We start from the raw sequence: 26,632 nt of genomic DNA on the forward strand, positions 1-26,632 counted from the left end.
TCTAAACCCATTATAGAACTCTAAAAATATAAACACTTAGCCATTTACTACATGAAGTTATTTCAACAGCATCATACCATTCTCTTTTTTTCCCCAAAAATTAGCCCCTTTTTTACAATACAACAAGATAGAATGTAGAAATGAGTAAGAGGTATTAATTCACAAGGATGAGGCAGGAACTTATATGCATGTATTCATAGAATCCTCAAAATATCAAGGTAAGGAGAAATCATTAATCCATCTTTCATGAAGAGAAGGGACATTTAAAAATGTAGCTAATCAACAGGTGCATTGTTACTAAGTGGTACCGTTATATTTTAACCAATACCTATTGAGTTCAAATATGATTAATATCAAAAGCAGATGCTCAGAAGACCAAAGCAATATGATAACCCCGAGTCCAACCTAGAGTGGGTATAACCTGACACACGGGCAGGACTGGATGCTAGGAGGTTCCTGGGAAATCTATTCAGTAGCTGGTGGTAAAAGGGCAGTATGTAGTTTCTTTAAGGGGCCTTGACAGGGAAAACATTTAGGGAGCTAACCAAGTGACTTTACGATTTAGAGATGGACAGCTAGCTTAATGGGAGCAAGACAAAGAAGCTGAAATTAGAACAAAATATAAATCATACTGACAGGAAGAAGATGAAGACACAGTTCATTGTTCTGAAGTGGACTCTTCTGCAAATTCCTTAAGATTTCTTCTATCTCCATCATCTACCAGAAAAAGACCAGTTCCCTCACTAATTCTATGCTGATGTCCCCTAAGTGGCAGTAACCCCCACTTGTTCCCCGTGTTCCACACCCCTTTAATTACTGCCTGCTGGAGCTTCATATGAGTGTTCTGTAGGCATGTTCCCAATAAATGTTCACAAAATTGATCTTATATATCATCTTCCAGAAAATTTGATTTTCATATAATACAGATTTTAGAAAAATATGTGATCATTTACTCACTGACCCGTGCAAGAAATTTTAATAATATACCTAAATCTCATTAACTTGATTTTACCTTCATTTAATCATTCTCCTGTCTTAGGACTCTGCATCCTTAAAGTTCTTTAAACTGGCTGACCCCCACTATTACTCTTCGATCTCAGGTTTTTAAATTACGCTAGACTAGATGATTATCTTTATCCGAGCTCATCTCTACCAAGTGATCCACAATGAACTAAAAAAGTTATTTCCTTTTTTAATAAATATTTTTATTTTATAATTAATTTAATTTTACATATCAGCCACAGATTCCTAATAGGTCCATTTGGTTATATCCTTCCTGTGCTTAGAACCTTCAACTTTCCCTTATTTTCCTAAAGATGAAGTCTGAACTCTAGTTTTTCAGATTTATTTATGTGTATAGGTGTTTTGGTGTAATTATATCTGCATGTGTGGGTGCCTGTGGAGACCAGAAGAAACTATCAGATACCTTGGAGCTGGAGTTACAGGTGGCTATGAGCCATCCTACATGGGTGCTTGGGACTGAATTTGGATCTTCTACAAGGACAGTATGTGTTCTTAATTACTGAGCCATCTCTGCAGCTCTGAAATTCGAACTACTTTAAAGTCAAATATAAACACCTTTCGGACTTGGTCTTGGTGGACCTATGTCATCCCACAATTTACATCCCCATGCTTTTTTTGTGTGTGCTTTGGAGGAATATTTTAGAGTTCTTGAATACCCCCTCTCCCCTTGCATCGGGATTTAATTATTCTTGTGTTCTTATTGCATCCTTTGTCATATTTACATTTAATGAAACACCTTGTTTATTGGAGTTGTTAAACTCACTACTCAGTTAACAGTAAGCTCATTAGAAGACGTGGAATGCTTTTCATTGTTGATTCCCTGACACTACTTATGGCAGTTGGCACATAATTATGATCAACCAATATTAGTCGACTAAATGAAGTGAGTCCTGGGAGGAATCACACTTGCTTCAGGATCATGGGTCAATTCCAAACACACTGTCTGCAGGGTGATAGTGAGTCTGATGGTAGGCACGGCTCTACTGCTGCAGTGCCTTAAGGACACAATCTGCAGCATAAACTTCTCCAGCAGCATCAGCAACTGCCCAGTGGGGTGGCAGGAGGATACAGCTGGTTTTCAAACCAAAAGATAGATGTGTTCTCCACATTAGACCTTCATGTCTTTGTGTTCATCCTTAAAACAATAATCACAGGGCTTGCTCTGTGATTCCTAGGAAGTGCTCTATGTTAACTCTATGTTGAGCTCTATGGTTCTTACAAGCAAGTTTCTAGGGCCTAGTCTCATCTTTCAAAAGCCTCATAGGTAATAAGTAATTCCAGGGACTGAAGTAAACAAAGAGAAGGTGGTATCAGGCAGAATTAAGCAAGCTTGCAGATCTTACATTATTGATTTTATTGGGACATACCTCTTATTAATTTATGTTGAGTTTTACATAGTGAATACAAGAGTTCCTTGAAAACAATGAGTACATATTTCTACTTTATTATTGGCCACATAGAGAAAATTATATTTTAGTCCAAATAGAAATACCAGAGAGAAAATCCACCCATTGGCATGAGATGGATTATGTTTCCTACCCATACATAATCCCTTGGCTGTTCCTTTGATCACCAGTACAAATCCTAATTAAGGTTTCATCTGATAATTTGATTTCATGATAAAAATCTATTTTGAGACACGAGCTTTGGCTCCTTAAATTTCTGAGGTTAATGAAAATCACTGATCCAATGGATAAACAGGCAATGGAAAAGTCAAATCATAACTTTCATGTTTTCACAAATACTGTGATTTAAAGATTTGGGGGTGTATACAATGAAGAAAGATGGAGATGCAAATTTCACTGAGAAGAAAAAAGAAAACTTCAGAAGTGGCAAAGGAAACTAGGCAACTGGTTTGCTGTATTAAAAGTACTATAATTTATAATGCTACTAACTTCTCAAGTGTTGAGGTAGTTCTCTTCCTAAATGCCAATAGAGATCAGGAAGGTGAAACTAAGATGCGCAAGACAAAAACAGTGAGAAATTCTGAGAGTGAAAGCTGGGCCCTTCCTTACTCCATATGCTCTTGTTCTATTTCTTCTGGGCTTCAGTGAAGACCCCCTGACAACTGTAAGTCAGATCAATACCAAGTTAATCAAGAAGAGGTATCATTGAACAAATTGGGGAAGTAAATGATAAATTTATCTTTCCAAAATCCCATGAGCTTGGGGAAATTAAAAAAATACTTTTTTCCAAATCCCCCAAATAACCAGAGCTAATAGCAGAGTCAGCATATTAAATCAAATAATATGTTATTAGGGTGTGTGTAGTAAGATGAATTCACATTTATTCCACAGATCAAATTAAGTATGAGAGGGAAAAAAAGAAACGAGAGGAACATAGAGGAGATAATACCAATATATGAGAAATAGGAAAGAGAAAATTTTCACAGAGAGCTGAGGTATGGGGACAGGGCACAGAAGCTAAATGCAAACACACTTGTAGTTCACTATTCTGAATATTACTGTGCAACATGAAAATGCTTACTGAATATGGTTAATCTCTAATGTCCCTTTCTAATATTCATTCCATATCATTGGAATATCAAAAAGATCACTGAAATGCATTACTTAATTATAAAAGAATCATGAAGAAAAACATACATAAAACACATTTACACAAATATGCCTTCAAAACCTAAGATAAAAAGCACACTGCTACAGTGCACACTTTCCCCCTGAAAAGTCAGTGGCTTTAATTTTTCTACTCATGTTTTGTAAGAATGTTCCAACATACTTTCACCCTATTCATGAGGAAATTTCTTCTTTCAAGTAGAGAAGCTGGGGAATAGGGTAGGGAATGCAATCTATTTAGAATTATAGAAAGATATTAATGATGGGAAAGCTACTGCATATTAAAGCCTTTAGGAATACATTTTCAAAGACTTTTGTGAGTTGTGGCTGTTTTGAAGAGAATGTAAACCATCAGTCATTGAAAACTGTAACACCAAATGAGTCTATTGCCAAAGTATACAGCTAAGAACCCCACTGTTCTTTGGTTTTTAAAAACAGTGGCTGTTTCTCAGCAAGGTTAAGAATATAGGAAGACTATTAGGGAAAAAAGGTAGAAAAAATAATGAAAAAGAATTTGTTCTCCACTGTTACTATTTCTTATTTTGAAGAAATAGCCTTACTAATACCTGAAAAAAGTGTGTGTGTGTGTGTGTGTGTGTGTGTGTGTGTGTGTGTGTGTGTGTGTACTGCAAATGCACAAATGGATGTGCACTTTGGGTAGGGGTTTTGAAGGAAATACACAGGTGTGCACTCATGGATGTGCATGTGCACACAAACACACACACATCTTTTAGGGTTCTATCTTTGGAGAAATAATACAACAATTTTTATTCATTATAACACACTAGAAGTTAAAATTACCTTGTTTTTTAAAAAGGGATTTGTATTTGTCTTTTTTTTTTCCCAGATACAGCCCAAGCAATATCTAAACCTAAATAGCTTAAATCATGTACAGTGGACTCTGAACAGAATGTATCTAAATGCAAAGTAGTTATAGGAATAGAACAGTTGGGTAATAGACTTTTCATTTCAATCCAGAAGTAAACAACTACCACACACATAAATAGCTTCTCTGTGGGAACTCTTCCTTCACCACTAAATAAGACAACTTAAATTTTAGATCCAAGAATATTCTCAGATTGAAGAGGTTTTATGAAATCCAAATTACCAATAAAATCACTATATATTGCTATCAAATTGAAGCAAAATAATAAATGCTCATTGACAGTTTTCTGTGTATAGTTATGCTCTTAGAATGTGGTCAGGAGATGCAGTATGTAGTCAGGCTATTAGACCTTCAGTAACATACATATCTGCTCCAAGACACACACTCTTTCTAGGTACTAAGTAATGGTAGAAAGATAAAAAATGCATCAGACAGCATGTAAATATTATATATGTGTGAGTATGCATATATATCCAGCATAATTAAGAGTCAGTCAAAGTAGTGTAGTAATGATTCAAATTCAAACCAATGAGCATGTACTTGAATTCAAGCTCTATAACTTACTTGCTATTTGATCCTTCAGCAAGTTGGTTAACCCTTGAGCATCTTAATTTTCTCATCTGCATACTAAACATAATAATAATCTCTGACACAGAGTATGAGTGACACATTAAGGACTTAATCCATGCAAAATGTTCATCTTGCAGCCAAGGAAATATAATTATTTTGTGTATGTCTGTCAATGTTGTAATTATTATAAAACTTAGAACAAATACCATGCACACACATGCTGTCTTAGTTAGGATTTCTATTACTGTGAAGAGACCCCATGACAACAACAACTCTTATAAAGAAAAACATTTCATTGTGGTGGCTGTTTACAGTTCAGAAGTTTAGTCCATTATTGACATGGTGGAACACAGCAGCATGCAGGAAGACAGGGAGCTGAAGAAGTAGCAGTGTTCTGACATCTTGACTTGCAAGCAATAGGAAGTGGTCCAAGACACTGAGCATGGCTTGAGCATATATGAGACCTCAAAGCCCACCTCCACAGTGACATACTTCCTCCAACAAGACCATACTTACTCATACCTCCTAACAGTGCTAATTCCTCTGGGACCATTTTCTTTCAAACCATCACATTCCACTACTTGTCTTCCAAAGGCTTGTAACTGTATCATAATGCAAAAATGCATCCAGCCCAACTTCAAAAGTCCCTGAAGTCTATAACAGACTCCTACTTATTTAAACATCTAAATTCAAAGTCTCTTTTGAGATTTTTGCAATTTCTTAACTGTAATCTATAAAATTAAAATAAAAAAGCATATCATATACTTACAACATATAATGGCACAGGATATATATTACTATTCTAAAGCATAAGGAAGGGAACTTAGTGAGGAAATACTGCACCAAAGCAAGACCAAAAACTAGATGGGCGAACTCCAAATTGTGGATCTCCATCTGATGTCAAAGTGCTCTTCAGATCTCCAACTCCTTTCAGTTTTTTGACTGTAGCCCATTTCTTTCTTTTGGGCAGGTTCCACCCCCTGTTAGCAGCGTTCCTCAGCAGGTGTCCCATGGCTCTAGCATCTTCAACATATTGGGGTCTTAAAGGCAATCAGGCTTCAATTTCACAGGTTCACACAATGGTCTCTTTAGGACTCCCTTCAGGGAGCCTAGACACATGTCTTGCAAAAGTGGCTTTTCTTAGTTGTGGAGAAGGGGTCCATAGCACTTTTCTTCTGTTCTTGACTCTAAAGCAAGAAGCATGTGGCTGAAGCTGTCAACTTCTGCTATTTGCTGGGGCTGGAACAGAGTCAGCTCATTCAATTATATCTTCACTAGCTTTTTGTTTTTCATGATTTCCTTCATTGCCTAAGTTTGGCAGTCCTGAACTGGATCAATACAACAGACTGGCTTTGAACTCAGAGATCTTTCAATTACCCACGTGGGTACTGCAGATAGGTCTAGGTTCACGGAAGCAAGCCAGATCCCAGGACCAAGCCAAATATGGAGTTGTTTACTCCCGAGAGCACTCACCATCGGGAAGGTGGGGGCAGAAGCCAGTGCCATCTTATGGGTGTGGCTGTGCGCAGCTCTCTACAGCTAACCTTACCTCATGAACCTGGCAGCTTGCAAATGTGAGTTACTTCCTGTTACACACCTTTATTGCCTTCCTGTTCTGCCCTGTCATTGGCTCTCTTAGCCCAGGTAACTCACTTCCTCTTCCTACACAGCTCTGTCACTTTTTGTCTGTCTGTACAGATCTCCAGGCCTGTATGGTTGGTACTGGGGATTAAAGATGTGTGTCTCCATGCTTGGCTCTGTTCCCTAGTGTGGCCTTGAACACACAGAGATCCTGCCTGCTAAGTGATAGGATCAAGGGCATGTGATACCATTGCCTGACTTCTTTATTTACTTAAAATGGCTTGCTATTTCCTCTGATCTTGGGAAAACTTTATTTATTAAAGCACAAATAAAATATTGCCACATTTCAGCACAAATAAAATATCACCACAGATACAGGTCTTTTGGAACTCCTCTGTTTCTTCCCCAATTCTTTCAAGGAAGTAACTAGTTCTCCCCTCTTCTTCCTGCAGGACAGATAAACAAACAAATAAACATACACTGTTGAGTGACATTATTCCTGGGGATACACCAACAAATACCTACTCATCCAGATAAGGAACTGATTGAAGTATGGATAGCACCAAAGTTCAAATTGTTGAGCTAAGAAGTTTTATTGGGATTTCTTACAGGAATATAATAGGGGTTAATTAGAAGAGCAGAAATGACTCAAAGGCAGCTGGATCACAAAAAGCCCACCCACAGCACAGATGACAGCTCACCAAAGCTGGAAACCTGGAGCATACTGCACAGCCCCCAAGGTGTTCATTAGGTTGTTCAGTGTCCATTCCCAGTGGGGTCAGTTGGTCAGAACTTCTCTCAGGCACAGTGGCTAGTCTTTGTTTCTTCCTGGCAGTTCAGCTGGTTTCTGCTTCTTCTAGGCTGCTGGGCTTCTCTGATAGTTTTCCTTGCAGTTTGGTTTGTCTGAGAAAACTTTTGATACTCTTTACCACTTATACACGTTGAATAGGGAGGGGCCTAGTGACTCTGGTCAGTTCAAGAACTTCCTACAGCTATTTTGAACTGTTAACTTTCTTGTTGGACAGACCGTTTTAACTCTCCTTAGAATATCCTGTTGTTTCACTTCCTTGGAGACAATTTCACCTACAACAGCCTGTCATTTTACTTTCTTTTTACATCCTGTGTTTTAAGAGATTCCCCTAAGATAGAAAATTTTAATCTTAGAGAAAATTGCTACACAACATGCAAAATACCAGAACTAAGGGGAAAAATTATTTGCTGGCATGTGGAATAAAGTAATGTTTAGGCTCAACAAGTCACAAGAACAATGAAATATAAACTTAAAATAGGATCAGTCTGTGTATCAAATCATTAGCTCCCTGGTAGATAATATGGGTTAACATGGAATAGAAAATACTTTGGCATGCCTGTGAAATATTATCTAAGACTAGGTCAACTAAAGTAGGGAGACTCATCTTTATTGTTGGTGGCACCATTCTATGGGTTGGGTGGGGTCTTGAACTAAATAAAGAGGAGAATGTGAGCTATACATGAGCATTCATTTGTGGAATATTAGTTTAAGATGTGTTACATTTGTTTAAGCTGTGGAATATTTGTTTAATCATGCAAAGATGTATTGCATTCTTTTATGTTGCGTTTGCTTATCTCTGTAAAGCTGTGTTACTTTGTGTGTCTAAAATATCTGATTGGTCTAATAAAAAGATGAATGGACAATAATAGCTAGGCAAAAGAGAGGAATAGGTGGGGCTGCTAGGCAGAGAGAATAAATAGGAGGTGAAATCTAGGCTTGAAAAAAGAAGAAAGAATAAATAGGAGGTGAAATCTAGGCTTGAAAAAAGAAGAAAGAGAAGAGGAAGGAGGGGAAAAAGGAGAAGGAGAGGAGGACACCAGGGACAGCCACCCATCCACCCACCCACCCACACAACCAGCTATCAAGTAATAAGAAAAGAATGATATACAGAATAAAGAATGATAAAATGTCCAGAGGCAAAACATAGTTAAAGAGAAATTGGATAATTTAAGTTAGGAAAGCTGTCTAGAAACAAGCCAAGTTAAGGCTGGGCATTCATAAGGTCTCCAGGTACTTATTTGGGAGCTGGGTGGTAGGCCCCCAAAGAGTAAAAAAGCCAAATTATGTTTTGGCTTTCCAATATGAGGCCCAAAATTTCTATATAGAACAGAGAAAGTTTAAAACAGAAAAAAGATACAGCTCCTTTAAGAAACTCTGCCACACAGCAGAGCACTTAGACAGCCTTTTTCACACTAATTAGAAAAAAACTAAGTAAAAAAATGCCTGCCACAGTCCAGGGCCCTGGCATTCCAGAGCTGGGGATGGGGTTGAATATGGTTCTCAGTCACCTACCTCTGACCTGCCCATGAGCTTTAGATTTGGCTTTCCAAGACTCAAGGAGAAGACAGAGACAGCTGCCAAAGCCATGGTGGAGGTCCTGACTATGCTGCTTAGCAGTTGTTTGCTAATGCAGGCAAAAAAGAGTAGACACACACAATAAAGACAGATCCAGAAGGGGAAAAAAGCCCTCTAAACAGGCTACAGTGTGTTTAAAAATGTACATAGGCTTAAGAAAGAAAATGGAAAGGATATAGACAGTCATAGAAAAAAATTAAGTATTTTAAAAATAATAGTAAAGACTTTCAAGAGAGAACTAAAGTAATATAAAAAAGAATAAGCCACAGAGAGATGGGAAGTACATAGGGTGGCTGGATCCTGTACATTGCTGTTTTGACCTTGAATTTTTTGATTGCTGATAAGCAAATGGCAGCTGCTAGGAGACATAGGCTTGAAAGAGGGACTGCTGGAATAAATAAGCCTATATAAATTAGTAATGTCTTAACTTTAAAATGGAAGTCAAGAAGTGTATTTATCAAATGGAAGTAAAAAGTGCTTTGGGGAAGAGGCTCTGCTTTTGTTTCCATAGCCAAAAAAAAAAGGCTGTGGATTCTTTCAGGGTTAATATAGATCAGGTTTGATTGGGGAAGACCTCCTGAATCTTGACAGATAATATATATCAACAAAAGATTACAATAGGTCTTCTCAGGACTTGGCCATTATTTCAATTTTCTCAGGGACCCCTAAAGATGCCTTTGCTCACAGACAACAGGAAGCAGTCTAGAGAAGATGACACCCACATTCTCAAAAAGTAGGGTGTGGGTAGATTTTGGTTATTTGGGGGGTGGGTTATGGCTATTTGTTATCATTTAGGGAAATATAGGAATAGAGGATAAAAAGAAAACTATTAGTCTTAGATATTTTGCAATGACATGAATTTTGGTATATTTATACAAATTCAAAGTAATTTCTGTTCATATATATATACATACACACACATGTTTCTACTCTTGTTTGGGATATTGTGCATATGCCGCTCATGTAAAATGCATGTATAATTAAGAAATGAGGTTAGTGTGGAGCCTCCACAGGACTGGACTAGGCCCTCTGGATAATCGAGACAGTTGTGTAGCTTGATCTGCTTAAGGGGCCCCCAAGCAGTAGAATTAGGATCCATCCCTGGTACATGAGTGGGCTTTTGGGAGCCCACTGCCTATAGTGGAATACCTCGTACAACCTTGAGGGGGAGGAGGGGCTTGGACCTACCTCTACTGAATGTACCAGGCTGACTCCCCATGGGAAGCCTTACCTTCTTGTAGGAGGGGATGGGGAGGTAGGTTGGAGGGAGGAGGCTGGAGGGGCAGGAGGAAGGAAGAGGGGAAACTGTGATTGGTATATAAAATGAATAAAAAATTTCTTAATAAAAAAAGAAATGAGGTTAGTAGTTAAAAAATAATAACCAAACTTGTAGTCAAATTAGGTATGTTTTCAAAGTTAAATAGACATATTTTGTACAGATGATTTTCAAACACTTCAGAGACCTACAGAATATGGCATTTAAGAAATTTAGTAGCCTAAGGATTTTCATGACAATAAGACACATCTGATCCTGGCAGCACCAATTTACTTCATAAAAGGATGATGGGCAATGAAGGAACTCCACATGGAGTTTGCTTTCAATGTGGCAAGACTAGCCATCTGGGCAAGAAACCATTCTTGCCTGATTGCCTGACAGTATGCTGTGCAGATTGGACATGGAGGACACACAGGAATTAGACTGCTGAACTTTGCCAAGACAAGGTAGGACAGTCCTTTGAGATTCCTTCTTCACAGAAGAATCTGCCAGACATTCTGCAGGACACAGAGGAAAGAGACTGACAAACATTGCCAATACAAGGTGGGGTAGTAGAAAGTTAAAAGTTACATTGAAATTTGTTTTGTGAGTTTATCTCTTTTTAGAATCTAGTATCAAAGTAAACTGTATGTAGACACAGTATTTCTAGGAAAGTGAGGCCTGAGACCTGATTTTTACATATGAAGAGAGCAACAAGGAAGCTAAAGCCTAGGTTGCTGCTGTTAAACTGACAAAGCTATCACTAGCCTAGTTGTCAGTACCATCAGAGATCTGAGAAGGATATATTTCACCCAAGTGAGCAAGAAGTTATAGACCAACCAACTCCAAAATCTATTAAAAATGACAGACTTACCAGCCACCTGTACAATTACTGTAGCTTTCTCCATGCTAGTACTTATTTCCTGGGGAGGGGGCAGGGAAAAGGATCCAGGTCTCCATCTTTCAGGCCCAAAAGATCCAAAAGACTCTCATGTGGAGTAGGAACATGGGGGACCGGCCTACCTTGTCTAGACAAAGTGGAGCAATTCACTACCCAGTGTCTTGATTGTTCACAGTTTGGAAAGGGTCCTGGCAGCATGGGAGGGGAAGGGCAGTTTTTCACCCAGTGGCCAGCATTGTCACATTTAAAGCAAGCTCCACATAGAGTTCTTTGCCCCATCATATTCTTTGGAAACCTTGGGGTTACTGCTAGGATCTGGAAGTCTTTGTCACAATAGGCTTTTTTCATTAAGCATTTTAAATGCTATATTTAGAAGACCTTTGAAAAGTTCTGAGGACCATTATCTATTATATATATCTAAACTAAACAAACTTTGATTGTTTCATTATTTGTTTTATGATTAACTTTGCAAACATATATGGGATGCTAAATAAAAATTATTCCTGTAAATAACAACATTAGTACTTAGCCACAAGTATAATTTTGAATACATTAAAAAATTGATCATTTATAAGGTGATTACTAACTTTTGTGTCTTAATTATCTTTAACATTTTACAATAAGTTAGTAGTTTTTATAAGATTAGGTCTTTACATTTTTATTCCTATTAGGTTTAGCCTCAAAAAAAAAAAAAACAAACAAATTTTGGATTGAAGCTCTTTTAGTATCAAAATAAAACTTGTAATCATAAATATAGTCCATAGGAAGACTGGCAACTTTACTGATTCTTTAAGGTTCACCATTAAAGATATTGCAGGGGTTTTTTTGTTTGTTTTTTGTTTTTTTGTTTTGTTTTGTTGGTTTTTTTTATAGCTTAGCTTATCCAAATAGTTAAAGCTTAAAGTGAGCAAAGACAAAGAAGCTAGACAAAGATTACTATGAACCTGAGAAGACCTTAGGAATTTCTAAATCTTGATTATCAAATACACCTTATTTATCAAACTTATGTTGTTACTTACCTAAATGTTTTTAGAAGCTGGGTGTTGAATAGTTAGCAAAGACATAAGTAGTTAGGTATGAATCGCTAAATCATCTTTTGTTAATTGGAATTTAACTTTATAACTTTAAAATTTTAATCACTATTTAGAGCATATTGTAAATCAGAGTTAAATCACATATAGTATCTTATAGTGAATATAACCTTAAAATTTTGTCATCATAGAAAGATTCATACCAATCCAAAGTATTTTGGAGACTTTTTGCTTCCTTAATATAAAACGAAGTACAATGATAAACAGGGAACTCATTAGCACTAGGAGTTTTACAAGTTGTTCTACACCACATGGTCATCTGAAGATGGCGGTTGTCACATGGTAGGTACTCTTTAATCTTAGTAAAGATGACTCCATGTGGTTGCTTCCATCTTGATGAAGACATCAGCCAAGATGGAATAGAGCCACATGGCTGGTACTTTAAAACATCTGTTTTTCTAGCAGATTCAATGAAAACTGAATCCAAGTTATATGCACATATACATACACATACAGAGTTGACTCCAACTTACACACACACACACACACACACACACATAGATCCTAAACAAAAATTATATATATATAGCTACAAATTAAGATTATCTATGTACAGGTTTTTAATTATAAGCCTTTAGTTATAAGCTTAAAGCCAATCTTTGTTACAGATTTTATAGATTTTAAACCATACCCAATGAACTTACAAATCTTGAGACAGAGTCTGCAGCACAGTCTTAGACATTTTGAGAGCAGAGTGCAGAGAAACCATAAAGATAAAAAAAGTGGGAAGTAGAATCTTAGAGATAAGTGACATTGAGATCATTTGTTTGTGTGGTGGCAGAAGTTGTTAAAATCTGTGAGAATTTAGAAATCAAGTGTGCCAATTTTTTTGTCATTGATTTTTACTGAGGCTAAGTGTATTAATAAAATCTGATTCCATGGAGGAAAACAGAGAAAGAGTTGCAAAGCAAAACACTGCATGTGGAGGGGGGCATGTGAAATCTCCAGGAGGTAGCCAAGTGCAGATGCTGCTGGACTCCAGGCTTGAGTGGGAGATGGCCAGGAGAGTGAAAGGGAGCCAGTAAGTGTCTTTAGTAAAGTGACCCAGATGTGTGTAGCAGGCCAGAGGCAAGAGAATAGTGCCCATGGTGGTTGCAAAGGGCATATCAGGCTTTAGGAGCCAGAGAGACACTTATGTCATAGACAAAGAGAGGAGACATTAAGGAGCAATGAAGAACAAGCAGGACCACCACCCAAGAGAGGAAGCCAATTTCATAGAAAGCAAGAGTGTATTGAGAACCTGAAGGACTTAGCAAGCAGCTCCTAGGAGTAGGCAAAGAAATTCCAAAAGTACAGGCCCAGGAGGACACAGAAAGAGGAGGTAGCTCCAAGGGGGAAGGAAGCAAGGTAGAGTCCCAGCCAAGAGAGCTGAAAGAACTGGAGAAAAGGGAGATGTCCATGTGGGTGTAGCAGGTCAGAGGCATAATAGACTACAGCGACAAGAAAAGCAAGTAGGTGCCCTGGTGGAGGACAGAGCAGGCCAAAGCCGACACAGAGGAGAGCAGTGGTTAGAAGACAGGGAGAGGTAAGCAGCAGAGGAAGAACTGGACTCTAGAATTTGGAATCAAATTATGTGTGTAGCAGAAGCCAGCAGAAACAAATGATCCTTACACACCTTAGGAGCAGGATGCTGCAGGAAGAACCAGGGAGACTCACCAGCCAGAGAGTGGTGTGTGCCTGGTGTGTGCAGGCTGCAGCTGATCTACTCCTTTGCTTTCTCCTCCTCTTGCAGGGTCTGGTTCCAACTCCAATGCTTCAACAAACATACAGATCTATGAACAATAATATCATAGAGAGGACATTTTTACAGTGTGTGTGTTGGGGGGGGTGTTGGGGGGAGTTGGGTGGGAATACCAGATGCAAACAAACATGTATTGAATGGAGAAAAGAGAAACAGGAAATGCGGAGCCTCTCTTTGTTCCCCATCATTGCTTGCAGTATTTGTAAAGGTCCGAATAATATTGGGATCTAGGGTTCCATTATTTGGCCACATTTGGGTTGATTATCTAAGGGATATTTAGGCCAGATTTGATTTCAATAATAAACCAATTTGGGACCATTTAGATTGGGTTCCCTGTAGAGAGGAAGGAGGTTTTCTATGGATGACAATGTATGTTCCCATTGGTTAGGAGAGGAAGGTCCTATGCCTGTAGTCCAAGGCATCCCCAGGTTTCAAGGGAGACCAAATGAGGAAGACACAGGCATTCTATGGCTCTTCATTGCACTCCACAGGGGACAGGAGCTCAGCCTGTCTAAGCCTGAGGATAGACTGAGTACCTGGTACCAGGGCTTTTGAGAAAAGGCAAAAGGTGAAAATAGAGCTGATAAAATTAAGCCTAACAGAAAGGAAAGGGTCTGGCTTGTGAGTACCTCTGCCTCCAAGAGTACCAGAGACTCAGGAAAGCATTTCCAATGATTGAGAGGGATCACTCAGCAATTACTGGTGATGAATGGAGGACCAAATGATTGGTGGGCCAGAGTCAAATCGAATCTGTTACCCCTAGAGCTGGTAGGTAGGGCCCTGGTGTGGCTTTGACCCCCTGAAGGGGAGCACAGGCACCGGGCTATCCTATGGATTCACAGGGCACTGATGTTAGGGTTTTCAGGTGATCAGAGGGCCATGGAATGCTGTAGAGGTCACTCCACACAACAGACCACACACAAGAGATTTATTGGCACTGGACAGGAGAGGCCACCTATGAGTGGGGATGAGAGAGGGAAAGAGAGAGCCACAACAGCACAGACTTTATAAGGGGTATGCTACTCATACTGCTAGTGAAAATGTGTCACATTTGGAAGCTGGTGATGACATGCTATTTGCACTGGTTTGCTTAAGGTGGGCTGGGAGAAGCACCTGGTTCTGGAATGTGGGAGGTTCCCAATTTATTAACAGTTGTTTCTTTGCAGGTGGCAGAAACCCAGGATGTTAATAATGAAAATGTGAGCTTTTAGAATGACTTAGAGATTAAGCAGACTACTAATATGGTAGCTCCCAGTAACCTATACATATAGTACTTTCAAGAAAATGTGGGCAGACTTGCTTAGGTTTTTATTTCAGCAATAGAATAAGGAGTTACAATATTCTGTTTAAAAGAAAGCCATGGCTAATAAATGAATAAGAATTTAAAAATAGCCGGGTGGTGGTGGTGCATGCCTTTAATTCCAGCACTCAGGAAGCAGAGTCAGGTGGATCTTTGTGAGTTCGAGGCCAGCCTGGTCTCCAAAGCAAGTTCCAGGAAAGGCGCAAAGCTACACAGAGAAATCCTGTCTTGAAAAACAAAACAAAACAAACAAAAAAGAATGTAAAATAACACATGAGTGATCCAGGAACCATTGTGGATGATAATAGCAAGCTAGACATTGTGGCCCATGCCAGAAATTTATGTAATCAGAAGAATTAAGATTTTGTAGCCAGTCTGGGATACATAGCAGTTTCTAGGCGAGCCTGGGCTACATAGTGAGGCTATGTCTCACATAAATAAAAAAAAAAATGGTTACTGCTCTAGTTTTGGGGTGGACCTGGGAGAGTAGGGTCCAAAAATGAGGTGAACTAAAGTCTCCTGCACTTGCCAACTTTATTCAGGGTATCAGATAACTTATATTTCAAGGCATTCTGAGGACTAAGCAAGGTCATGTGAGGGATGTTCACTTGCATTCAAGTTGTTTGCAGTCACAAGGACAAGGTCATATGAGTTTAAGCTGTACACAGTCATGAGGAAAACTCGTGCATGGAAACATCATTCTGAATAGTAATGGATAATAGGAAGCAAAACCCATTCCTGTTTAGTACACCTGGGAAGGGCATGACAGCACATTCCAAAAACAAATTCATGTATGCAGGAACAGAGGTTACAGGACTCTTGTCTTGTTCACTTGGAGTTCTCATACAAGCTCACAGAAATCTCCTCACACAGCTTCATCCACGGACTGTGTTCTGACACAAATGATCAAGAATATTTAAGATCCAGCATCACTACACTTGTCATTCATTAGTTAGTTATGTTTTTCAGTGGAAACTAACTCTAACATTAATATTATTTATTGAAATTTGCAGAAGAAATATTGTACCACTAAGTTGAATGGGCTAAGACTTCATTCAAATCTATTCCAGCAGGAAAATGAGAATAACAAAATTGGAAAGGGAGATTAAATACAGCTCTACTGGAGGAAAAGACAAGAGGTGTCTAAGACAATCTAGTGGAAAGTAATGACAGGCCTCAGAGGACAAGTGGATGAATAGAATGAGGCCATTTGGTGTCTGCTGAGTGGTGTTGATTGGAATTAAACTCTTCATCTCCCACAGAGGCTGATAGATCAAAAGAGAACAGAACAGCTGGACTCTATCCTCTTTGCAATATGTTACATTTTAAACATTTAATTGATTATTATTATTTAGAATTTCATACAAAGGTACTGTTTTAGTCACTGTTCTATTGCTGTGAAGAAACACTCCGATGGCAGCAAGGAAAGCATTTAATTGGGGGCTGGTTTACAGTTTCAGAGGCTCAGTCCATTATCATCAAGGTGGGGAGCATGGAGGTGCACAGGCAGAGGTGATGCTGGAGAAAGTGCTGAGAGCTCTACATCCTGACAAGGTCAGAGATGCACTTATCTCTCAGGTAATAATGGGTGTTTTGAATGCAGCTAGGACATATTCTGGTGTATGAGAGTGGCAATAGAGGTTCTCCTTAGGGTTCCATGCCCTCAGCAGCCATGGCACTTACTTGACTGGGTTTCCATTACTAGGCATGAATTCCCTTCTATTGGGCATGCCAATACCATACACCACCTGTCTTGGTCAGTGTTCTACTGTTGTAAAGAGAGACCATAACCATGGCAACTCTTATAAAGCAAAGTACTTAATTGGGGCTTCCTTACAGTTTCAGGGGTTTAGTCCATTCTCATCATAGCAGGGAGCATGGCAACATGCAGGCAGACATGGTGCTGTAGAACTAGCAGATAATTCTAAAACTGGATCTTCAGGCAGTAGAAAAAGAGAGCCTCTAGTTCTGGCTTACTTTTGTAACCTCAAAGCCCGCTTCCAGTGACACATTTCTTCCAACAAGGCCAAATCTCCTAATCTTTTTAAATAGTGCCACTCCCTAAGCATTTAAATACCTGCACCTATGAGAACCATAGTTATTTAGATTATTACATCCTTTACCACAGATGCCTTTTTTTTTTTTTCAGTAGACAGAGCCCATTACAAAAATCAACAACTGGCCAAAATGCAGAGAACAAGTGACCTTGGGGTGCACATCCCCAATTAATGTCGCTACAACATAACCCCTTCACCAAAGGCCCCAGTATATTTCCAAAGATGGTGCAGAAGTATTGTAAGTGCTAGAGGGTCTGGACTTTTGCTGTGAGAGAGTGTCTTCTATATATAATAAAGAGTTGCAACCATGAAATCTTAAAAATATGTTATTGCTCCTTTAAAGCAGAGTCTCACTTGGTCATTTTTGATGATTTCTTCTCAAGGAAATGACTCCTGGGTCTCTTAATTGCATCTGAAAGGATCAGAGAAAGAACTGATAATTAAAAGTTTAAGGAAAAGGATGTCAGGAATCTATGGTTAGGATGAAACTCATCCGAATTATGTCAAGCTGAGCAGAATGTGAATTGTGGTGGGTATTGTGTTCCCTTAAATATTGTGTGTTCCCCGAAATAAACATATCTGGGGTCAGAGAACAGACAGCCACTAGAACAAAGCCAAAAATGGTGGCTAGAAAATGGGAAGAGTAAGCCATAGCAGCACTTGGGAGGCAGAGCTAGCCAGATCTCAGAGTTCAAGGCCACTTTAGAAACAGCTATGCATGGCGACCCACGCCTTTAATCCCAGAAACCCAACCTTTAATCCCAGGGAATGGGGGGCAGAAAGAGAAAGGTATATAAGGCGTGAGGACCAGGAACTAGAGGAGTAAAGCATGTAGTTAGTTAAGCATTTGGTTAAGCATTTGGGCTGGATAAGCATTTAGGTTTTGGAGCAGCACAGTTCAGCTGAGAGCCATTGGGATGAGGACTCAGAAGCTTCCAGCCTGAGGAAACAGGATCACCTGAGGAACTAGCAAGGTGAGAAAGCTGTGGCTTGTTCTGTGTCTCTGATCTTCCAGCAATCACCCCAATAACTGGCCTCGGGTTTGTTTTCATTAACAAGTACCTTTAAGATTCATCCTACAGTGAAGGACATCTTGAATAGCAAACATGGAAAACTTATCACATCCACAGTATAAACAAAATGGAAAGGTTCTGTAATTGGAATAAAAATATTAGAGAATCAAATTCTCGATTTTTCCTTAATGCTTATGTGAATTGATATATAGTTATAATAGGTACAATGTGATATGTTCAATTGTCTTATCTATAGAGACTGGAATAATCCTGGAAGTAGATAGGCCTTGCAATTCGTCGATGGGACTGAAACAAATGTTGCTGAATAGTTTCTAGGTAGTCTCCTCACTGGATGTGCAATTTCACCTGAAGAAGTGTCAATATGTTGAAGAAATATTTTAGCTGGAGGGACCCAAAGGGCCATGACAGCAAGAGCAAATTATGGCCAGACATTCTCATTTACTTGAGACTGTGGCAGTTGTGGCAACCTAAAAAATCTGCAAACATGGAACTGCAAATTAGCTCATAATATTGTTTGAGATTATGTTGTGATTTAGGTGAATTAATGTAATGTCAGTTAGACAAATGATCTGATTGCTAGAAAATATAGACTAACTGTTCATAGGCAATGGGGGTTTATATCTACAAAATACTGCCAGAAGTTCAGGTTTAAAAGAAAAGTATATGGGAGTGTGTGTATGTGTGTGTAGGAACCGATGGTGAGAGTAAACACTGAACAACAATGTTTACTGACTTGACATTGTTTGTGCTGGTCTTTGGCAGGTAGCCACAGCTGCTGTGAGTTGCTGGAGGTGATGGACTTGTCATGTCCAGAAGACAATATTTGGCAACAGCCCTTCCTATGTTCTGTCCCCTCCAGTCATCTGCCCTCTCCCATTATATCCCCTGAGCCTTGAGGAGAAGGCCTATGATGTAGATGTCTTCGTTCATGCTGATTTTTGGGATAGTGATTATCCTGAATGATCTAGGTATGTGCAGTTTTGTAACAATCATCTTTATAAATGTAGGAAGGGAGCAGAGTATCATAGTCAGAGGGAGATTTGAAGATACTGGCTCCAAAATAGAGGAGTGAGCTATGACCCAAGGAACACAGATGGCTTCCACAGGCTTCTATAGGCAAGTAAGTAAGAAAAAAACCTCTGCTGACATTTAGATTTGTTGACTGAATCCATTACTTGGTGCTTATTTGTTCTATTGGTAATAGAAAACTAATTTGGATTTAAGAATTTTCTTATCAGATTAAAATTATTGTATTAGTATTGAAAACAAGTTTCTAGAGAATATTACTCAAAATGAGAGTCATCTTTTACATTCTGTTTTCTAAAATCTCAGAGGTAGGATTTTTAGTTACAACTATGAAATGGACTTAAAAACAGAATTACATAAAAACTTCAGAAGCTACTTAATAAATGTCTGTGCTGAATGTAGTAGTATTTTTTACACTTTAACAAATCCAGCATTCCAGCATTTATGAGCAATGAGTATTAGCATTCTAATGAACATATCAGAGGCATTTATAACTATTTCAATTACACATTTTTTTTCTCCCTTCAGAAGAGAAATTAGTTGGAACAAATTTAAATTTCATCCTACCCAATTCTTCCAACTAAGTCACCATTTCTTTGAAAACAATTGTTCAAATCTTCCCTAGTGCTAATTAAAACAAAGAATCATCTCCCATATTGTCTCCAAAACCAAATAGGAAAGAAAAGATAGTCAAAAGTACAAAGGCAGATACTAAAATGATAAATGTTACTGGGGTGAAATCATCTCCCACTGGCTGAAGACTGCACAACTCAGAATTGTAGGCAAACTCTCAACATGAGCTGAGTAGAGCTTCTCTAGATTTGACTTATGGCTTGAGCTAGGAGTGTATTTCAACATTTAGCAAACAGGTGAAATTTATAGTTTTTAGAAAGGGATGAAAGAATTGAGTGGCAAAGACAAGGTTATTTAATGGGTGGTTTAATAGGTACATATCTAAAGATACTGTGAATTGGGGTATGATTAATGGCCAAAAGTTTAAAACTTACCCATTGGGACTGACTTAGACGGCAATGAGAATTTAAATTCTAAAGGGTTTTTTTTTTTTTTTTTTTTTTTTTGCTTCTGAAATCATCCTGAAGTACTGACTGCAATTTTTCCATTTTATTTGTAATGTTTAAATGGCTTATTTGGCATTTCATTGTAACTTTCAGAGTCATAGCTAATTACCTATTAATTACAGGAGATTGAATTAAAAGTATTTATCATCTACAGGCAAAAGAAATAGGCTATACCTGATGCCTCAATATATACTTCAACTCTATCTTGTTAAATGTGTGGACAGACTCTGCAGTGCCACAGATACCTGCAAATTACCTTACCCTGAAGACCAAATGTATGGAGAACATTTCAGCCCTATGTAGAGGCTGTTGGAGTTTTTGTTGGTTTAGGCTAGACCCTTGATATTATTTAGCATGGTTTATTGTACATAATTAGATTCTAATTTCTGGAGAGAGACACATTTATTTTCAGCACTGAATTGGTAATTCGAGTGAGGGTAGTTTTAAATCCAGCCTGAGTGTTATTCATGCTGTATACTAACATACTTTAGAGGTAATTGTTTCTACTGCTTTTTAGGACACAGCTTGATGAATAAAATAAATTTGGAAAAAGAGAGACACAAAATGCAGAAATATGGACCATTAAAAAGCTTATAAACCCACAACAAATACTTTAATTACATTGGATGAATATAAATCATGAATGTCGAGCAGCTGGATGCTATGAAAATGTAAATGCAAACTAATCAGTGGAAGTAGAATAAAGCTGGTAGCAATATAAATCAAAACACCCCTTGAGGGAGGGGACAGACTTCAGGCAGTTTTTACATAGCCAAATATCAGGACATTCCTGCACATACATATACACCAAAGATAATAGCAAGATTCTGGATTGACCATCAACCTTGACATGACTCCTTGGATCCTTATACCCATAGTAAGCTTACTTGAAACACATACCTGATTTAATTTTTATGAAGCCACTAAGCTACCCTTGTTAATTTAATGATTTGGCTGGAGCTACAATTTTAAGCTTTCATTCAGATATTCTTGTGGCAGTCATAACAATATGTGAGGTGAGCAGAAGAAGGGACTGGGAGATCCAGAATATCATTTTATTAGCTCACCTATGAGGTTTCTTGTGCACGTGCTCTGAGAGTCTAGGAAGTCATCAATAGTCTTGTTGGTCTTCAGAGTAATTTCCAATTATTCCAAACCCAGATGAAATTTTACCCTGAGCCTTTTTCTATAAAATCCTGCCTCTCCTTAGCTTATTAATTTAAACCTTCATGTTTCTATTATGAGTACAAAAATCTGTTTTCCCTACCTGTTTTCCTTCTACAACAAAATTAGACCTTTCTCCTTTAGCCTTGGATGTAATATATACCAGAACTTGATGTAAACAAGTAGCAAACCTGTAGGTTTCTTCCCTAAATCATTTAGGAAAACATGTCTTTCTCTACAATTTTTGCTTTAGTGATTCCCAAGCCTCACTGTAAATTAAATACACCTGGGGGAACTTTTGAAATTACTATGGTTGGGCTCCTTCCACTAGAGACCCCATTTTACCTAGATTGTTGTAGATTCTAATAACCAAAAACATTTTCTAAAATTTTCCGTGTTTTTTAAAATTTGTGTGTGTGTGTGTGTGTGTGTGTGTGTGTGTGTGTGTGTGTGTGTGTGTGGTGATGTGCCTGTACATGTGTGCACATGTATGTGGAAGGCAGAGATCAGCTTCAGATTCCGTGAAGGCTGACAGTTAGGTAGTTCTTTGACGCAGGCTATTTGCATAGAGTTTGGAGCTTGCCAATTAGGTGAGGCTGGAGGGCCAGCAAATCCTAAGGATCCTCTTCAATCTGAAATTGTAAATAGGGTACACCACACCCAGCTTTTTACAGGGGTCTGGGAATGGAACTCAGATCCTTGTGATTGCATGAGAACACTCCCTATCTCCCTAGTGCCTTCTCTGTGTGGTTTATTATTATCATTAATTGAATTGGAACAGCATTTTGCTATGATATCCACCCTAGCTTTGAACTCCTGGGCTCAAGAGTTCCTCCCTCTGAAGCTCCTAAGTGATTAGAATTTCTGGCATGTCCTGCTAAGCCTTGTATCTGGACCATATTTTAATATGCACAAGAGTTGTGAAAACTTCTCTGTGTGGTTTATTATTATAATTAACTGAATTGGAATGGCATTTTGCTATGACATTCACCCTAGCTTTGAACTCCTGGGCTCAAGAGTTCCTCCCTCTGAAGCTCCTAAGTGATTAGAATTTCTGGCATGTCCTGCTAAGCCTGGTATCTGGACCATATTCTAATATGCACAAGAGTTGTGAGAACTCCTCTAGGTCTTTCATTGTGGAACCTCTCTTGTGAGAAGTACTTGATTGTGGAGCAGTCTAGAGAAGAGAAACTTCATCTTCTTTCTCACTTATCAAGGGACTGTCTCATTTCCAGAAAGGAAATCTCTGTCTCTTTCCAAGACCTGAGATTCAATCCTTAATCTTTGCTTATGATTTGGCAAACAAACTTAAACTTTTTATTCTATTCAAATCATTACTTCTTCTTCTTTCTTTTGCTATGTTCTTTGGTGGGTATCACCTGAACCTTAGATGCTTAAATTCTCACAAATGCAATTATCAGAAAACCCCTGCACACTCCTGCTCCCACAATGTTGTTAAAGGCCTTTTAAGTTACTCCATCAATACCAGAAGGATGTAAGATTTCAGGATGCCTTCATCCCCTCTCCCTTTTAGAGTTCTATTGTCAGAGAGAGGCCCTCTTCATAGCCAGGTGAATGTCTGTTTCTTCCCTGAAATGTTGTAGTTGCCATGGGTTTATTGAACTGAGAAATATGTCTATATTTGCTGTCAGATTAGTCTTTTCTTCTATTAGTATAAAAGTAAGATAAGTATGGTGGAAAGCCAAGATATTTCTTTCGAATACAATGAAATATCCAACACATTGAATGTATAATAACTATTTCTATCAAAGAACATAAAGGAATTGGTAAAGCAGTGGGGAAAAAATGCTTGAGCTGATGCTGGAACTGAGAAATTAGCACTGGAAGAGGTCTTAACAGTTTTCAGCAACTTTCTAGTCTGACCCACCAAACTCAAGGAAATGAAAGAAACTCATCACAAACTTTGGAGTGGAGACCACAGGGAGCACTTGATAAGATTTTAAGCCCATAACCCTTTGTTTCAATCTAAGTTGTTCAAACTTTACATTTATTAAAAACTGTTCTGATTATTGAAGTGTCTTATGAAAAGATTTTGGAAGACTTTCATCAGTGCGGGATAAACAGCAACCAAGAAAATTAGAGAATCAGCCCCATTCAAAGAGCTCCAGGAAACCCTGGAGGTTTGCAGTGGATTACACATGAGGTTTGGCATCTACCAGAAATTATTGTGTTGTAGTAAAAGAAGAGCCACACGTCAGTGCACAACCCAAGTGACAATTAAGACAACCAAGAGGGTCTGCTAATTTACCTAATCTTCATTACTTCCTCTTTGAAAGATCATGAAAAGCTTTTTTACTCAGATGAAATCATAAGTTTGTTGATGGGTCTATTAATACAAGGAAACCTTAGGGAATAGAGCTCTCTCTGGAGATGTTTCTTGGCTTTTGTCCTTCCTGTCTATAGCATGAACCTAGTCAGAGTCAAAAAGGAAGGAGCATAGTGGCACGCATAGGACATTGCTTTCATCAAGGATAGGGAAGTTCCTGTCAAAATCAGAACATAACTCTTTCAGTTTCACAGGTACATAGTTTCTACAGCAACCCATCATATTTATAGCAGTTGCTATGAGGTTTCTACCAGAAAAGGCCATGAGTTTATGTTGTGGAATATTATTTTAACTATGTAAAGTAGTATTACATTTATTTGTGCTGCATTTATTTAATTTTGTAAAGATGTGTTGTACTTGTTTTATCTTGCCAGCCTAAGGCACTTGATTGAACTAATAAAAAGCTGAACAGCCTGTAACTAGGCAGGAGAGAGGAAAGCAGGGATGGCAGGCAGGGAGAATAAGTAGGAGGAGACATCTAGGCTCCAGACAAGAAGAAATAAAGAATGAGGGAGAAAGAGAGAGACATGCCAGGTGCCAGAAGCCAGCCAGCCACCAGCCAGCCAAATAAGAGAAAGAGAGAGAGAGAGAGAGAGAGAGAGAGAGAGAGAGAGAGAGAGAGAGAAAGAAGAAGAAGAAGAAGAAGAAGAAGAAGAAGAAGAAGAAGAAGAAGAAGAAGAAGAAGAAGAAGAAGAAGAAAGAGAGGGAGGGAGGGAGGGAGGAAGGAAGAAAGGAAGAAGGAAGGAAGGAAGGAAGAAGGAAGGAAGGAAGGAAGGAAGGAAGGAAGGAAGGAAGGAAGGAAGGAAGGAAGGAAAAAAGCCCTGGGACAAAAATGTAGATAAAGAGAAACAGATTAAAATAAGAGCTAAGATAAGGCTGAGCATTCAAAACTAATAATATGTCTCCGTGTCATGATTTGAGGAATTGAGAGTTGGTTGGTGGCCTGAAAGAAAGCCTGCTACAGGTTTAAGTTAATCAAAATTTTTAATAGCCTTCCAGTGGCTTTCAGGACCTCTGTGTAGCTGCAGGCCCTTCTCGGGGTGGGATTTAAGCACAAAAAGTCCATAATGGGTTGACACACCACAGTGAGCAAGAACAGTTAGCCAAAAGCAGAATTATATAAGCCAAAAAGCAAAGTTAGTCCACTTATGGACATCCCCAAAACTCTAGAATTTGTTGGATTAGGTGTTTGTTGCTGTTTTGGCAGGTGCCGTGCCTACATGCTGAATTCCAAAGCCTGAATGGTACTTTGGAGTCTGTTGTGCTAAGAACTGGGGGCCTGTTACACAGTGGAGTAGATACTTCCATAGACAATGTATGAGAAAATGGGCATGTGAGGATTTGGTCCACAACCTGCAGTTTGCTTACCTCTGATACATTACAAAGGACTCTCTTGTTTATTACACTTTTCCATTTTACGTTTAATAATTACACAACTAGATACTCCTAAGAATTTCTAAATTTCTAACTTGTTTATGATCAGTAAACTCAGATAAGCCATCTGTATGCTGCTTGAGGCATACTTTAGGAAAACATTTTTTTATTAGTAAATATCACTAGGGATTTTACTTGTTGCAAACATATTTTACATCAGGTCTTTCCTTCTGTGTAATTGTCCTCCTTCATTATCCTGTCCTTATAATTTTTCATTTCTCCAGGATCAGATGATAGATGACAGAATAGGACTAAGTTTTGCCCACCCTGCAGTATTATGTGATCTCTCTAAAGACAAAGGTCTCTCTTTCTCTCTCTCTCTCTCTCTCCCCTTTGTTTGTTTTTGCATCTATAGTCATTTACACAAGACTAGCAGACTAGCCTCAAACTTGCTATATGGGCCAAAGAAAGAAGTTACCCTGTGTACTGGCTGGTTTTGTGTATCAAATTGACATAAGTTATAGTCATCACAGGAGGGAGCCTCAGTTGAGGAAACAGAGATGAGATCCAGCTGTAAGGCATTTTCTCAATTAGTGATCCATGGGGGAGGGCCCAGGCTATGGTGGGCTATAAGAAGGTGGGCTAAGCAAGCCAGGGGAAGCAAGCCAGTAAGCAGCTCCCCTCTATGACCTATTCATCAGCTCCTGTCTCTGGGATCCTTCCCTGTTTGAGTTCCTGTCCTGAATTCCTTCAATGATGAATAGCAATGCTGAAGTGTAAGCTAAATAAACTCTTTCCTCCCTAACTTGTATTTTGGTCATGGTTTTTCATCACATTAATAGAAACCCTAACTAAGACACCCTGATCCTCCTGCCCTTACCTTCCTAGTAGAGCTGAAGTTACAATTGTACACCACAATACATGGTTTATTATGTGCTGGTATTGACTTAGGGTTTGGTTGTTGCCAGACAAAAATCTTATCAACTGAGCTACATTTATGGTATGCTACTTAAGGTCCACTTATGGGCATGAAAGGCAAATTCACACATGGAATCCATATTTGTTATGTTGAGGATATCTCTCTGCCTCATGTAGAGCACAAGAGGCATAATAGAAGCAATTTTTAAGAAGTAGCAGGCTATGCCAAATTAGAAGATCATTATTAGTTCATATGCTTGGCAGGGTGAACATTCAGCATCTTCAATGGCTAAATCATCCTTTGTAAGTGGGATTCTGTGCCATTT

The sequence above is a fragment of the Onychomys torridus genome, chromosome 14 (assembly GCF_903995425.1).
Source record: "Onychomys torridus chromosome 14, mOncTor1.1, whole genome shotgun sequence".
Classification (NCBI taxonomy): Eukaryota; Metazoa; Chordata; class Mammalia; order Rodentia; family Cricetidae; genus Onychomys; species Onychomys torridus.